This window comes from Falco cherrug, chromosome 9, assembly GCF_023634085.1.
Source record: "Falco cherrug isolate bFalChe1 chromosome 9, bFalChe1.pri, whole genome shotgun sequence".
Lineage (NCBI taxonomy): Eukaryota > Metazoa > Chordata > Aves > Falconiformes > Falconidae > Falco > Falco cherrug.
In genome coordinates this window covers 24,698,360-24,715,829 of record NC_073705.1, presented here as the reverse complement: position 1 = coordinate 24,715,829, position 17,470 = coordinate 24,698,360, and the positions used below count along the sequence as shown (strand labels likewise).

Here is a 17,470-nt window from a genome sequence, read left to right as displayed (position 1 = left end):
AGGTTCAACTTGAAAATAAACAACAGCAGGCAGTTTTCTTCAGGCAATCATCCCTGTAGAAAGGTGTTTTTCTTCTAGCATGTGTTTTCTAATTTATGTTGCTGTATAGTTCTACACTGGCATTTTTCCCTTATCACAGGTAGTAAATTAGCTCATTAAACTAAATTAATATTTTAAATTAGTCAGGCATTTGGGTCAAGCATCACAAAGCATCAGGAACCTTCAATTCCTAATTAAAAAGTTAGCATGTCATGCGTTGCTCATTGCTTTCATTAATTTTCTTTGTAACAAAGGGGCCAATCTGGCTTTCATTTAAACTTGATGAAGATTTCTGGTGCATGTCAAGTGGAGCAGAGCAAAGCTGAAAAATAGCGTTTAGTCATAAGCTATAGTTCACTACTTTTGATCAAAAACGATAGTGTGCCTTGAAAAATAGGGTTATAAAATGCACTAAAGGGGAAGCATTATACAGCAGCTCAGATAAAACCAAATAAAAGTAGGTGGGGTTTAAGAACATGTGGTCGACAGTAAAAAGCAGTTTGAGGTAGCTGCTTGTCTTCTGCAGTCTGCACCTTTTTGGGAAGTGTTCCTTGGCACGTTTGTATCCATAGTGTTGGTAATGGGGTCACAACACAGATATTTTGATGAAAAGTGGAGGGACAGAGATGCAGCAGTCCTGCACTAGCATGAGCTACCAGGGGGAGGGATACAATCAAAACGGGTACAGCTTCAAAAGTAAACACGTGTCTATGTTCCTCATAAAATTTGTTTCTGATCTTAGTTCTGCAATCATTTTTCATTTGCAAAACTGTTACTTTTACTGTCTAAACAAACACCTCAGCACAATGGCTACTATCCTAATCCATCATACGTGAACTTCTGTGCTGTCCGTAAGGCCTTTTGTGAAGAGAAGGTTAAAACAGAGGGGAAAAATAGTAATTTCTCTTCCCCCCCCCCCCCCCCCCTTTTTTTTTTTTTTGGATAATAAAAAGACAATGTTAGAAGATGGTAAATGAAGAAGTTGCGTGACCTCCATAGAACTCACAAGGAAGATTGTGCGAGCTCCCCAGAGGGCACAATAATGTTTTTAAGAAAATAAGAATTTAAAAAATAACTATGCAGACAAGACGGGAAGATAGTAAGGGGATTTTCTTTGTTCATGAGCAAATTTAACTTTCTTCTTAGTAAAGTAAATACAGTCCAGATGCTGGAAAGTACAAGATGCTCCCAGGGGTTAGGGTGGAGGTTGGATGAATTAAGCTTTGTTAGAAGTAAAAAGTGAATAAGTGAGGTACAGAGGGGTTTTTTTTAAAAAAAAAAGTTGGTTTTTATTCTTTCTCAGGTTTGGGGTCTTCACTGAGCATTTAATGAGAGTCAATAAAGAATACAAAGAGGCAATGTTTCTGTTTATAATATCAGAATAAAGTAGGAAGAATACTGATAATCTGTTGAATGGAGTTCAACCAATGGAGTTGGTCAGTTTGTAAACAAATCACAATCTTCCAAATACAGCTTGTTTCAATAAATAAGTGTTTCGGTACTTCGTAGATGAGGAAAAATATTTAAAGTTCTGTATGTTTATTGTCCATTATTAGTTTTGCAGCAAGACTGGCATCATGAATCTAGCTATGGCTTTATCCATAAATTGATACTGGAAGAAAATAATACCATACAATTGAAGTTTATGTTGTGACACATTGATTATTTGTCATCGGGCACAGAGATTGCTCATGAGAGGTTGTGCTGTGCATCGATGTGACTGGGCTGATTGCCTCAATAACAATTGGGAGTGTGGGGAAAATCCTCTCCAGCCCCTCAAAACTTCAGCTGCAGGGCTTCATTTTTATTTCCATTCGTCTCTTCTTGTTTTTGGGCACAGTATGAAGCAAGTTTGGGCAGTCTCGGAAAGAATGATGGTAACCTTGCTGGAAACCTTCAGAAGTAATGTTGCTGAAGTAGAATGGGAGTAATGCTTCGGCTTCATAGCTGAAAGAGAAAACTGTGCTAGTGCAGGTGTAGAGGTGATGTAGATTTGATGGCTTAGAAATAAACCCAACATAGTAGTAAAGGAAAAGATGAGATTAGAAAGTAATCGGTGGCAGCAGAGGTGGTTGAAGCATCGAGTTATCAAGCATCACTTCTTAGTAAAAACATCCTGAATGGACATTTTTTAGGAGTGAAATGGCAAAGGCAGTTTGCAAAAAAAACATGCCTTGAAATGAAATGTAGTATAGTAACAATAAAATCTAGCACATTCTCATGTGGAAAAAGATGGAAAGATTCCCTGTGAAACTTGCCTTGCTTTTTATCCTTAGGCAGACAACTGTCTCTGTAACAGCACTATAACTGCAAATGTTTAAGTGTGTTTTTCACATGCAAGTCTAATGAAAATGGTGTATCACATACCTGCGTGATGGAGCCCAAGGGAGCAGAGCTCTTGCTCCCCGAAGTGCCCATTCTGTTCTTGAAGCTTTGATGCTGTAGCGAGTGTCTTGGGCAGAGCAAGAGGTGGATGGTCTGCATACAACACCAAGAAGTTGCTTCTGATTGCGGATGAGGTGATTAAAAATGTAAAAATGTTCTCTTGTGGATGTCAGATTGAGAATTTAAAAGGCTAGATAGATGCAGGGCCATTTCCTAGTGGTAAACTGGTATATTTATGATTTATAGGAGGTTAGACAAAGCAGTGCTTATGGGTAGCTCTCATATCACATGGCAATGGAAAAGGGGGAGCAGGCCAAAGATGAAGTGCTGTAAGTTCAGGGGATGGTGCTGAAAATTGAATGTAGAAGTAGGAGCAAAGTATTAAAGGAGGGAGCTGCAATGAGTGGAGGGTGGGATTTCTTATTTCTTACAACAGTTAACAGTATTGGCATTTCTAGGTGAGTATGCGTTGCTGAGGGTGGGATCCTGCAAACTGCTAGGTAGGATTGGTTGGCATGGATGGTTTCTGGTGAGAAACTGAGAGCAACTTTTAAGAAGTGGAGTGAGTATGTCATTTGAGTAGGTGAAATCTGATGACAGTAATGAGATTGTAGAATAAGCTAATGAGTTGGAGCTGACCCTGAAAGACTGGTAGAAAATGAGAAGGAGATTTTATCTTGGGGACAAGAAGAAAGCAGGAAACCTGTGCTAACAAAAGGTGAGAAAGGAGTAATGTCGGGCTTTTACATTTCCTTCTCTTTTTAAAAAAGAAATGCAAGATACATTATTCTTTTTATAATTTTCTTCCAGGAGAGATTTAAAATCTGAAGAGTCTGAATACTGGAATATATGTGGAGTGTGAAAAAAAAAAAACAACAACCCAAACAAAAAAAAAAAAAAACCCCAAAAAACCTAGAGAGGGAAAAAGATTAGGATGCAAGTTCAGGGGCATTAAACAGCAATAGGAAGATGCTAAGTGGGATTTTTTCTTTACAATTACCCAAACCTTGGACATAGCTTGAAAATCATTTTGCTTAAATGTATTGTGTATAGCTCTAACATACGCTTTTTCATTTTTCATGATGAAAGTTAAAGGACCACTGTTCACCTCCCCTTGACAGGCTTTTTGAAGCCATGGTTAGTGTTTGTATTTTGTGTGGCTTGAAGTACCTGTCACTGAAAGAGATGCAATATATTAACAAATATGAATGAATACAGCTTGACTAATGCTGATCTCAGTAGGGATTTCATTTTAAGTAGGCAAAGGGAGTAGAAGTATGTAATGCTGAAATTATTTTCCTGATGCCAGTTGGGACGCCTGTTGCAGAACTGTACAGAACGCATCTGGATCCTTAAGGCCATTCAGATGAATTCTGAAACTGCCATTTCCCACTGCTTGGACTGTATTTATATGAAAAATTAATAATGCAGTACTTAAAATACCCCACTTGAAACTACTCTTATAAACTTGCTGAGAAACAGTAATTAGAGTAGATACCAGACAGCAGCTATATTCTTCACAACACTGGATTGTTGAGCATTGAGCCTTCAGTAGTGGGATTTATCCGATGACAAAAGTAAAATGGAATAACAGGTGTTGTTATAAACTGTAAACCCTATGGTAATAGTGAATGAGCATGTTCATTTTCGTATGTATTTAGTTCAGACAGAAGCTGTAATTAAAGCTTTTCAAATATTCTTCAATAGCTTTGATTTGTAACATTTCTCTAAAATTAATCTTTGCTTCCTTAAAAAAAAAAAAAAAAGCTTCCACTGATTGTGGTGCCAGTTCAACTTGAATATAAATGTTACATAGACTCTGCTTAGTAGTTTCTTGCCATTCTGAACATGCATCTTGGTGCAACAACTGTAGGAAAAAATAAAAATGAACCGTACATGTTAATGAAAACTAGCAAATCATTTCTTGCATAGCTTGATATTACTATGTTCTAATTGTGGAAATATGTGGTGTGCTCTAACTACTGCCTTGCCTTACAGCCTGCAGAGTCTGGGTAGTTCTCTATAGTATCCTCACTAAGATTAAATTGAAAATATTTTGGTGTATGTTTTTCTCTAGGATGCTGATAGGTTTTGAGCAGTCTTCTAAATCTCAGCACAGACTGGCATATCAGCTGATGTGTTTTTTTCTTATCTACTTAAGATAATTGGGAAAATTTTTGCTTTACTATTTGTAATTAAACCAAGCTGCTGCTTTGTATAATTTATGTTTAGATCTTCAGTATCCTCTGAAAAGGAGGGGAGGCTTCATATGTTTGTAACTTTAGAAAAGCAGATTTCTCCAAGACCAAGAGTGTGCTTTGGAAGGTCAGTGCTTTGAGAGTTTTGTGTACATCTCTTAGAAAGAAAAGATAAAGATGCAGTAGTTCAAATAAAGCCTATCTTGAAATGTTTAGCTTCCTGTTCAGTAACTCACAGAATCATAGAACGGTTTGGGTTAGAAGGGACTTTAAAGATAGTCTAGTTCCAACCCCCCTGCCATGGGCAGGGACACCTTCCACTAGATCAGGTTGCCCAAAACCCCATCCAGCCTGGCCTTGAACACTGCCAGGGATGGGGCATCCACAGCTGCTCTGGGCAACCTGTTCTATTCTACTGCCTCACCACTCTCACAGTAAAGAATTTCTTCCTAAATACCCAATCGAAATCTACCCCCTTTCAGTTTAAAGGCATTACTCCTTGTCCTGTCTCTACAGGCCCTTGTAAAAAGTCCCTCTCCAGCTTTCATGTAGGTCCCCTTAAGGTGCTGGAAGGCTGCTATAAGGTCTCCCCAGAGCTTTCGCTTCTCCAGGCTGAACAACCCCAACTCTCTCAGCCTGTCTTCCTAGGAGAGGAGCTCTAGCCCTCTGGTCATCTTTGTGACCTCCTCTGGACTTGCTCCAACACATCCATGTCCTTCTGATGCTGAGGGCCCCAGAGCTGAATGCAGTACCCCAGGTGGGGTCTCAGGAGAGCTGAATAGAAGAGGAGAATCACCTCCCTTGACCTGCTGGTCGCCCTTCTTTTGATGCAGCCCAGGATACCGTTGGCTTTCTGGGCTGCAAATGCACGCTGCCAGGTCGTGTTGAGCTTCTTGTCCACCAACAGCCCCAAGTCTTTCTCAGGGTTGCTTTCAATCCATTTTCTGCCCAGCCTGTATTTGTGCTTTGATTGCCCTGACCCAGGTGCAGGACCTTGTGCTTGGCCTTGTTGAACTTCATGAGGTTTGCATGGGCCCATCTCAAGCCTATCAAGGTCCCTCTGGATGGCATTGCTTCCCTCCAGCATGTTGACTGTACTACTCAGCTTGGTGTCGTTGGTGAGCTTGCTGAGGGTGCACTCATTCCTAGTGTCCCTGTCACTGACAAAGATGTTAAACAGTGCTGGTACCCATACCTGAGGAAAGCTGCTTGTCACTGGTCTGTACTTGAACATTGAACTGTTGACTGCAACATTTTGAGTGTGGTCATCTACCCAATTCCTTATCCACTGAGTGCTCCATCTGTCAAATCCGTGTGTCTCCAGTTTAGAGACAACGATGTCGCGTGGGACAGTGTCAAATGGTTTGCACAAGTCCAGGTAGATGATGTCAGTTGCCCTTCCCTCATCCACCAGTGCTGTAGCCCTGTCACAAAAGGCCACCAAATTTGTCAGGCATGATTTGCTGTTAGTTAAACCACGCTGGCTGTCACGAATGACCTCCTTATTTTCCATGTGCCTTAGCATAGTTTCCAGGAGAATCTGCTCCATGAACTCATCAGGCACAGAGGTGAAACTGACTGGCCTGTAGTTCTCTGTGTTTTCCTTTTTTCCCTTGGTAAAAATGAAGTTGTGTTTCCCTGTTTCCAGTCAGTGGGAGCTTCACTGGACTTCCGTGACTTGTCAAATATGATGGATAGTGGGTCAGCCACTTCATCCACCGCTCCCCTCAGGACCTGCAGATGCATCTCATCAGGTCCCATGGACTTGTGCACTTTTAGGTTCCTTAGATGGTCTTGAACCTGACCTCCTCCTACAGTGGGCAGCTCTTCATTCTCCCTGTCCCTGCCTTTGCCTTCTGCGATGTGGGTGGTGTGGCTGGAGCACTTGCCAGTGAAGACAGAGGTAAAAAAAATTGTTGACTACCTCCGCTTTCCCCAAGTCCTGGGTAACCAGGTCTCCTGTTTCCTTCCAGAAAGGGTCTGCATCTACACCAACACACCTATAGAAGCTTTTCTTGTTGTCCTTGATGACCCTGGCCAGATTTAATTCTATTAGGGCTTTAGTTGAAAACCATTTAACTCCTGGTAAATGGTCTTGTATGTGAAAATATTATGGGAGACTTGCAATGGCTGATTTATCATTTATTACCTCAGAAGATTAAAAGCACAGTATAGGCACGTTTTGGTCATGGGGGTGACCTCTTCCTTTGCAGTGCCATTGAGACAAGTGTGCTGTCAAAGCCTTGTGGCCCTGTTTATCCTCATGTGGGACACCAGATCAGTATCCCATTATCTTTTTTTGACAAATGTGGAGAATTTTTCCATGTTCTGTCCTAAAAGGGGAACTCCAAAATTTGAAATCTTCTAAGAGTGGTTTCCTTGACTACCAGGGTAATAAGACTGTAAACAGTCTTCCACACAGGCAAAGTCTTTTAATGTCTCTATCTGAAGTTAAGACATTTGTCTTTTCTACCATGCAAAATTCTTTACTTGTTTGGCACACTAACTCCATAAAGCTTTGTCTTTCATGGGTTTTGTTTGTTTTGTTTTTTTCCTTCTGAAAACAATTTGGTCTCTCTGTAGCACATTTCAGTTTTGCTCTATTTTTATGACTTATTCCCCTTGCTTTCCTTCAGCTGCAATGGAGAGAATTAAGTAAAGTTGTAGCCCTGATTAAAATCTTGGCTTAATTGAGTTGCAAATTTGTAATGACAGATGTTTGTCAGGGTGCCTATGATTAGCACCTTATAGCATTCCTGGTGCCTTCCTGAATTCTGACAATACTCTCTGGTTTTACCACGGCTTATGTTCATTTCTTTTTTTTTTTTGTATTCACAGCATGAAGCTCAGCACAGATTGTAAATTGCTTTCTCCATCATAGTTACTTGGTAATTAGCTGTCAAGAGAATGAAGTCCCTTTTATAAGGCCTGTCTTGCCTTTTCCTTGGGATATCTCTGATTCTTGGTCTCCTCGTGCAGGGTGTGAAGGTAGTCTGAGAGTGCCAAGAGTGCTATTGCCCATCACATTACACCAACATTTCCAGCTTGCTTTGGAGGTAGTCAGTGTTGGTTGGCATTGCTCAAATAATAATCCCAAATGGAGAAACTGATGAGGAGATCTATTCTTTAGACTAACATGGGGTATATTGTATAAGGTACGAAGGCTATACTACCAGTAGTACTACCTTTTTTTTTCCACCTGACAAGTTGAGTAACAACCCATGGTTTTGTGCCAGTGCTCCTCACTAGCATCACCTGCCTTACTGTCAGGAAGGGAATGTTGCAGAACTGAGTCTTGTGACTGATACGAGTTATGGTTGAGGCTAGGGGTCTGTTTCTAGTTGATAAGGAACCTGACAGCATTTTGGGGAAATCAACAAAGTAGTAGAAATCTCAGCAGAAAAATATATTAGACAAAGATGCTCGATTAATTAAACATAAGTTTGCTCTCTCTCCCTCAGGAAATATATTCTTGTAAAGCCTTTCAGGTGCTGAGTTGTAGTAAAGATATCCTGTGGCCCTGGTACGGCACTTCTGTATCCCATTATATCATCTATTTTGTATGCTGAGCACTGAGAGTGGAAAAGATGGAAACATGGTTAGATTGTCAGCTGTTTCCAATGAAGAAATCTCTGTTTGGTGGAACTGTTTGCATTTCTGTGGTCAGTGGTATAAGGAAATACCACGTTATGAAAAATTCCCAATTGTTTCCTTAAGGACTCTTAGAGTTGCACAATCTTTTGATGGTTTTGTTTGTTTAAAAAAAAAAAACAACATATTAGCTGCCAGCTCTTCAGTTTGGAACTTAAAATTCTCTTAAATATTTACTAGGGCTTTACTTTTTATGCTTAAGATCTGGATTCAAACCAGAAGTGTATTTTCCTTATACATGCTTGATCAGTCATTATAGTATGAGTAGTTGAAGATGATCATATTTTCATTCCAGGACATGTTTCTTTGGGATATCCCATCAGTTCCTTGACGGTCTGTCATCGTGATTACTCATAGTTTCTGGATGCAGCTCTAAAATGTTGCTTCTCTGAGTGGGGGAGAGCTAGCTCTCAAATAACCAAGTGGCACTTTAATACTCAAGAAGAGAAATGTTATCTCTGAAATACAAATCCTTTTGTCTTACAGGCTGAAACCCTCATTTAACATTTAATTTGTACTTGCATTTTCAATATCATGTTAGGATTTGTATACTATGTCTGATTTCTGACATACATTTATTCAGATGTATTCCTTTTTTTGAAGCTGCTCATATTCAATATTTGTCTTACGGCTGTCATGTCTTCAGTTAAAATCAATCTCTCTTCCTAATTTGTTTATCCAAGAATGTCTTCCAGTTAATATTTTCCTTAATCTGCCTTTGAGTTGGTTCTTCACTGCACGACTGTTATTTCTTCTCAGATTTTTTTCCCCAGAATTGGTATGATCTGCATCCTTTGTTACTGGATGTATGATTTTTATTTTGGCCATAGATGCATTTAATTACTAAATAAGAGCTAAAAGTATGGCCTAAACAATGTTAAGTGTAGTGAAGACAACTGCTGGCCACTGCCTAGGTCAGAGTTTCTTGCTTACACTCAAGGGGTGGATAGAATGGGATGAAAAGACCCCAATGAATTAAGCAGAGTGAATTAGGTCATGGCACCAAACATAGCAGTTTCACAATTGTCAAGGTTTTTTTTGTTGGGATTTCTTTGACAATGAGATTTTTGAATTGGGGAGGGAGCAAGAGCTTGTGAAAATGCGTTGAGCGATACTAGTGAGAAGGGATGTAAAGAAGAAAGGGGTTGTAGCAAAGCATTTGTGACAAAGGGCAGGAAAAAATCTTCTCGGAATTGTATGATGTTTGGAGTGTTACAGTTCTTGGCTTCAGGTCTTTCCCCCACTCCCTTCTTTTGCTGAGAGCTGTAGGGTCTCCAGTGCCCAGAGATGGGGACACAGCCAAGCAAGGTAGCCGTAGCTTGCCTGGGGGTACCCTGGTCCCTATGGGAGCTAGCGGTGCTGTACAGCTCCGGGGGAAATAAAGTAGTGTTAAACGCCATAATAAGTGGGTGCCTCTACATTCTGCCAACCAGTGCTATTGTACCCAGAGCTGTCAAGATTGGAAAGAATATTGAATTTTCATGTCTAAGAGTGGTCTACCAATACCTTCTAGAAACAATAGCTGCTAGCCTGCAAGATGGGATTTCTTGCGGGTGCTGGCTAGGCTTAAAATAATGTATCGGGAACTTGCATAGAAATAGCGTTCCCTTATCTCTAACAGTGTGAAGTAGATGAAAAATAAATCGTACTCATGCCAAGAATAAACAGTCACGTTAAAGTGTTTAAATTCCTGACTTTGTGGAGGGCTCCTGATCTAACACGACTTTTTGATGCCAATACATTTCCTCCTCTTTCCCCAGTCACTGCCATCACTTTGTATGCTCTGCCAGGGAGCAGTTGGCAGGACAGCAAAATAAGCAAATATGCCCAAGCCCCATGCAGAGCACCTGGCTAGAGCCAGTTCTGTCTCCTAAATCTGTATTCTTGTCAGATCTGAAAGTAGATGAAATAGTTCTATGGCTGTTTACCTGTATTAGTACATTGTTCATTCCTAAATACAAACTTGCTGAAAATAATGCCATGTTTATGGCAACATATATATTTCAAGTGAGCAAGGAACTGAGCTTCTGTAACAAAGTAATTCAGGGAAATAGGCAATTTGTGCACACATGCAACATCTTATTTTAACCATGGTTCTCTTGGAAGTTTTGTTTTTTGCTTCAGAGTATCTTGTGAGAATAATGTCTTACAGCAATTTTGTGTATTTCTACTTGCCTGCTTTTTGTGCACATTAGTTCTTTGGAAATCAATTCTTCACTGCTGAAATTCATACAGAACATTGAATAATCCAGCTTTTAGCGGTGATAGGGAATGGGATAGCCAGCTTGCTGAATTGTTGAAACTGGTGAAATATTTGTACATACCAAGAAGACCTAAACAGTAATGCTTGAGGATACTGTATTGTAGTCATGAAAGATTAAAAGGGAAAAAGCTGGTGATGGTTGAAAGGGGCTGTTACAATGTGATAAGTAAAAATGGGTTAACAAGTTGGTGAGAAGTACTGCCTGTGCCTGATGGTAGGCTGAGCTTAGTGTTTTCACAATGCATAAAATGTCTAATTTGCAATGTATAGATCTTAGAAAAGAAAATGTAACATATGTTTTGTATGCATGTATGAAATCAAAGAGTCTGGCCCCTGGCCCCCAGGGAATAACTGCTTTTCCTTGGAGGAGTGGTTGAGGGAAAAGGGAAGATGATAGAAATAGATTTGTCAAGTTTGATAGAAGACAACTTGTGCTCAGAGACTGAGAAGACAAAAGACGATAGAACAATTGCTACTTTATTTATTCATTTTACTTTCATGTTAGAAGATGAAGGCAAGAGGAAAACCCATAGCTGCTCAGTGGTGGGAAAGGGTCAGAGCAAGGCGGTTGTTTCCTTATGAACTTTGCTCACCAGCAGTTGTCAACCTTCAAAGAGAGGTATTGTGTTCCTTTCCCTGGCTCCCCACTGGACCAGAGCCTGCCTGCTCAGCAGCATAGCAGCTGCTCTAGAGTTCAGCTTCTGCTGGGCTAGAAGAGGAACTGTGGGTTGTGGCTGTTATGCTCTATTTTAAAAATTCAGTAGGTAGACTGGATTTTACGTATGATTTGTACCCCAGTGTGCATGAGGCAAAATGATGAGGTTCCCAACTAGGCGCTCTTAAGTGAGACTTCCCTTTGAGATTTTTTTGTATATGAAAAAAGTGTTATATTAACAAAGTAAAATGTAATTCCATTAAATATTCTGAAAAAGATTTCAAGAAACTGAATGTTGTGTTAATGCTTTTGTAAGTTTTAAGTGTACAGTATATTCTAGTAATATTGAAAAGCCTACCAGGAATCAGTAATCTCTTTCTTCTGTTTTACAGGTCAACTACATTACTAGAGCAAGGAGAATTGTGGAAAAACTCAAGGTAGTTAAAATACTTTACTGTCTGAATTCTTGGCTGTGCTGTTGCTCGTCGTTTAGTGTAATGATTTTAAAGAGGAGGAGGGGAACTGAATCAGCAAACTGCCACTTTAAAGTGGTTTTACTAAAAAGCACAGACAAAAAAAATCCACAATTACTTTGATCTCATTAATGTTGTGCAAAATACTTTCATGGGATGAAACTGTAACATAGCTTTGGTGTGTGTGTGTGTAAGTCTGAGTAATAGTGCATAATATTTACTCTAAATATGTAATGAAATTTCTTATGTGTGTGGATATAGAGTCGTCCTGAAAGTTCCAGCCACAGTGAGGTGGATATTACCTATTTGTACAACTGGGTACAATGACCAGCTGATAAGTACCATCAAAGATGAGTGAATTTGGTACTAGCAGCTTTGACAATCATCACAGTAATTAGCAGACCTCAGCACGTTATTTATGTTCAGTTTGTTTCCTATTTGTAGCCTGACACTAACCAATTCAGAGCCCTGTTTTGGTAACAAAACAGGGTTGAGGGTTGTACAAAAAATATTTATTTTCACCATTAGAGTTCAGAAACTGCAACAGGATTACTGTTTGTAGGTACCAGACCTCCTGGTCAGACATGCTAAAGGAAATTTTCTTTCAGAGACTTCTGTATCACAGGGGATAGTATTTATTATTATGTATCCTAGGGGATAGTATTCATTATCACATTATCAAAATATAAAAACGGTGGCTTTTATTAATAAAAGTTTACTGCATACTTCTGTGCACTTCAAATTGAACAGCGCTGAGCTTCTTTCTTCCACAAAGAGTGCATGAAACTGTTACTTGTGGGCAATGAGGGTAGTGAACTGGAGCTTTCTGCCCTGTTGAGTTAACGCTGAGTTTGCATGTCTTCTGCTGTGTAGGTTGTTCATGCAATACATGCAAAAGCAGTTTGCTACAGCTATGAATACAGTTGGTATGGAATTAACCTCTCAAATTTTTACTTTTAATGCAGCTTTTGGAGACTAGTTATATCAAACATTTATTTTTGTGATTGATGAGAAAAATAACGAGTTTTGGTTTTGATTGGCGTTTTCAACAGTATGGGAATTTAGAAGGGCAGAGCAACTTACAGTGCTGGTAAAAACGAAATGTGTCTACTTCTTAACCTGCCGATGGATAATTATGATTATGCTGCAGGCAATGTGGAATTTTTTAGGTTAGTTACTTGCGCAGAATAGTAAATACAGGAGAGAAATCCTGTCCCAGAGCAAAACAGTGATATTGGCAGTGATGTTCATCGAATGCCTTTTGTTTCAAGAAACAGAATAATTTCTTGATCCTTTAAATTTTGCTTTAAGATCATTCAGATGATAACTTCCACCTTTAAATTGAAGTCTTTTGTGATGCTTGGGGTGTTTAAAATACAAGTTGTTTTCCTGGGATCTTGGGAAACTGACTACTGTACATGGAGCCCCAGCATGGCTGTGTCCCCTTCGGTGCTGGACTGGCCTCTCCTGCAGGCTTTTGGTAAGATGAGAAGCTGGCAAAAAGCAGAAAAAGGAATTCATGTGTCGCTGGAAAAAAGATACAAGAGTCTCAGACTTTTTATCTGACGACTCCAGTGCTGAAGGAGAGGTTTCTATCTCTTTGCCCAGTTTAGACAAGAGATTTTACTTCAGGCTTTTTTTGCCCCTCACTGTGCAAAACCTGTCATACCCTTTTCCTGACACTTTCTCCCCCATCAGTCCCTCAAAGACTTCAAAAGAGATTTTCCCCTATTGCAAAAGGAACCAGACATGGCCTTTCTTACTCACCCTGCATTTGAAGCATTGATAAGTAACATGTGGCTGGCTCCAAACTGCAGACTTTCCCAGCCATTTAAGAAAATACTGTTAATAGTTAAGTTTTAAAAGAAACTATAAGATTGTTCTTCCTTCTTTGCAATTGCTCTTTTGTGTAATATATCCCAAGATTTTGATTCTCTTCTGAAGCAGTCAGAATTCACTACTGTCTTTCTGATTAACACATATTGAAAAGAAATGTCAAATTTCTAAAACTTTTCCATATGGGAAGGGTTTCTTTATTCATAATCTGTGTCACGCTGTTTAAGCTGTAACTTTTTCTTTAATGCCTTTGGATCATCACTGTTTGGAACATTTATTTCAGGACTGCCCTAGCAGAAAGAAAATATTATTTTTAAAACTTGAGACTGAGTAAGAGGAGCCTGGAATCAAAGTCCACTGTCTTGCGTAATTGTTTAAACCCGCTGTGCAGTTTAGTGAAGGTAAGACCTGAGTGGTCTTTTCCATAAAATGTAGCTGGGGCTTCATCTTCAAAGACAGGGTATGCCTGAGGACAGTCTCTGGTCCTTTTAATAAGAGTAGTGCTCACTTGAAAGGCAAGGCTGCAGATGAAAAAGAATGTAACCTGGGGGTTTATGAGCTTATTCAATAACTCCAATCTGGTGCATGCATTATAACGGGAGAATATGGTAAAATGACTGCATTTTTATTTCCTCCTCTGTCTAAGCAATAGTCTAAAAGCAAATGGTACAAAAATACAGTAAGGTTGAAGATTAATCTAAATCTGTGTTTAAATATATTACCTGAATTGATTTTTCTTAAAAAAAAAAAAAAAGCACACCAAAAAATCCCAAACATCCTTCTCCCCAAACAGAAACAAAACCCCAAGCTCTCCCTGAAATGTAGAGAGGCTGGCTGCATTACCCCCAACCATTTCACCAGGTTAAATGAAATTCGGTGTTGACTCTTTGCTGCTGGGCAGGCTGCGTTCCCTTCAGCTTCTGTTGTCCCACATGGTTTGTGTGAGGGGGGGCTCAGACTTTGAACTGTTAAAACATTCAAGGGACCTGTTGGGGCCATTTTCTGAAACTATCTCATAAAACTCTACTTTAAGATTCAGCAAGTTTGTAAAGTTGATTTTTTTTTAAATGCTTTTTTAATGCCTTTCTCTGATATGAAACATTCCATGTCCCAGATAGCTTTACTCTTTTTGCTAGAAATTAGACTTTTAAAATCCCCTTGCATGTAGTACTGACAAAGAGGTCAAGGTAGGGCAGAGTAGGACGGTTACTGAAGTATTTTTGCATATTACCAATGTAGAATTGACCAAAGTTGACCCAAACTACCTTACTTAGTGTCAGTCCTTACTGTCCCAACACACACATGTGTTATGGGGGCATATCTATTTTGCAGGATGACTGTAGTAGCCCTGTTGAGGGTCATTTTTCTAAACAAGCTGCTGTAGTTTTGTTGCTTTTCAGCCCCTGGATTTTCTAAGCCTAGAGAGAGGCTAGATGTTGTTTGTGGGACTTTTAAGCATGCTCTTGAGTGCCTTTTTTTCCTCTTTTTTTTTTTTTTTCTTTTTTCCCCCCCCTTCTCCCCAGTGTATCTTTCAACATATTTGTCTCCATTTTCCTACCATCCCTCACCTTTCCCATCCAGCAAGGAGGAACTGGGGTAAACATTGGCTTGAAAATGGAGGAAGAGAGGTAAACATGGGCTTGAAATCTGTTTAGGCACACCCCTTCCAAGGCTTGATAAGAGGAACTGTTTAATAAGTGTTTACTCATGGATATATGGCATTTCATGTAAACATAGATTATATTCTCTGTCATCTGTCAGTTACCAGCCCTGGTGGAACCATACTTCAGCATCCTAGAGGCCTGCAATCCTCCTGTTATATGTAACTTTATTGTCCTCTCTGAGCCCCATGGTCTGTCTTATGAAAACTTTCTTCTTATTTTGGTCAGTTTGTTCTTTTATTTGGTGCCACTTCAGTCACACTGGTGGGACTCTTCAAATGTCATTGATTCTAGACAATCCTACATGAATGATGAAGCAGAATATGTGATACAAGTGTATTTCTGCCTTAAATGCCTGTTTCCAGTAAATACTTGTCAAAAGAAGTTGGTCTTGCAGTCTAATAACAAACCAAAATTAAACATACAGTTGGGCTCATGCATGTTTCATAAAATCATGTTATCTGATACCTTATTCTCTATTGTGAATTGGTTTGAAGCTTTTTTTGTTCCTAGCATGAGAAGTTTCAATGCAGAAAAGCCTGAGTCTTTGACTTTGATCTTCTTGCTAAATATTTGTAGTTGCAGACAGTAATATTTTTTCATACTGTATCTGTACTCTGCGTTTTTCTCATGCAGATTAGAAAAAGATAACTGCATTAATCATGAAAATTATTATATTTTTCTAGAGTCCTCCATTTGTCAGACTTTTTCTTTCCTGTTGAGGTGAAGAGACTTCATGGAACTCAGTTCCTGTTTGCTTGGCTGGTCTCGACTTTGTCCTGTACTGGACGTGACAATGGTGCTGTATCTCCTCCACCTTTCCCTGCTGGTGGTAGTGTTCATGCTGAACTGAGCTGTTCACTGTGACCAGTTGCATCAAAGCACTGGAACTCTGCCCAGATACTCATAAACAAATGAAATACAATGTGGGATAACATATTGTGCAAGCTAAAGTAATCAAAGAGAATATAAAAAAAAAAAAGACAAACAGAGATCCTGTTCAACGTTCCTACAGTTGTTGCCTTTCTCCTGAAAAAGCACTTGCTTTGTGTGTTGCTCCTGTTGCTTTATTACAGATGTGTGTGTGTTGCGTGGCTGATTGTGTTCTTAATTATTATTTTAAAAACGTGTAATTCTCAATGTAGATTGCCCTTACAAAGTAGAACCTGGTTCTCTGTATCCTCAGCACTAGGCTGATGATTGTCTTGTCTCAAAAGAGCCAAAACGAAAGTTTCTTTGGCATGAGCAGATTAAGCTGGAGCACTTGCACTGCTTCTCTCGCTGTGATGGAAAGCTGGAAGATGAGAGCTTAATAGCTGAGGAAGCTTTTAAAGTAAAACAGGAAAACATTACCCTAGGATACTTTCAGAATTGCTGCTACTTCAGTGATCCATAGTAGTAAGGAGAGCTTATCCAAAATCATGCAGCCTTTAAAAATCTGAATAGGGCACTTCAAGCAACGATTCTGCTTCTTCAGGCGTGCTGCTAATACTTGGGTTTGTGCAGAACTTCCGTAGATGTTAAGTCTGTTACGGATTTAAGGAAAAGACATTCAGAATTTTCCAGCCAGCATATCTTTTGAAGCCGTTATTTTAATCACATTAAAATAATGACTTGCTGTTGCTGCCTCCCCCCACCTCGACTCAAGTGCCTGGAACATGTTGAAATGTGTTGGATTGCTTTCTGCCATTTTCCCTTTCCCTTTCCGATGCCCCTATCATGGAAACAGTTTGCTGGCAGCAGATAAGCTTCTGTATCTTAATCATGTCAAATTCCTTGGTCTGTGTGATAAAGCGGTGTCATGTGAGGTAGGAGGAGGAAGAGGACAGCATTTGTGTAAAGTGTCTGATTGTAGCAGGGGTTGGAGGAGCTTGGTGGGTATGTCCAGCAGGAACTGTAGGGAGTGGGTGCTGCTGAGCATGTGAGAGAAGCACTGGAGCTCTGGAGTTCACCAACTAAAAAACTTGTCCTTTTTCAGTTGACATGATCAGGCTGTTAAAAGTTAGTAGTACAGATTGTGTTACCAAATCCTGTTAATTATGAATTAATGAAGAACAGCGCTGAAAAAAAGAGTTGATATAATTAATCAGTAGCTTGTGACATGGTGATCAGATTTTCAGCTCTTTATGTGATGCTGGAATTAAAGCTGAAAATGCTGATTCAGAATTGCAGACTGGCATATTTTAAATCAGTAAGCTTATAACTACAAGAGAACGGATCTAGCTTAAAATTCAATATTGTTTCTAAAAGGAAAAATCATTCTATTTTGCTAGCATTCTAACTATTAACAAAATGGGTTTAAATGTGTC

At 39.5% G+C, this 17,470-nt stretch overlaps 1 protein-coding gene across 4 annotated transcripts in view; it reads left to right on the top strand.

Moving 5' to 3' along the window:
* The window catches only part of ADD3 (adducin 3), a 103,697-nt gene that overhangs the window by 24,908 nt on the left and 61,319 nt on the right, over positions 1–17,470 (top strand). For 3 of the 4 annotated variants that reach the window (XM_055720109.1, XM_055720108.1, XM_055720111.1), the window contains exon 2: positions 11,584–11,628. The exons of the other annotated variant lie outside the window; for it this stretch is intronic. The gene's annotated coding sequence lies outside the window, so the exon portion shown is untranslated. The remainder of the gene's footprint in view (positions 1–11,583; positions 11,629–17,470) is intronic. 4 annotated transcript variants of the gene reach the window in all.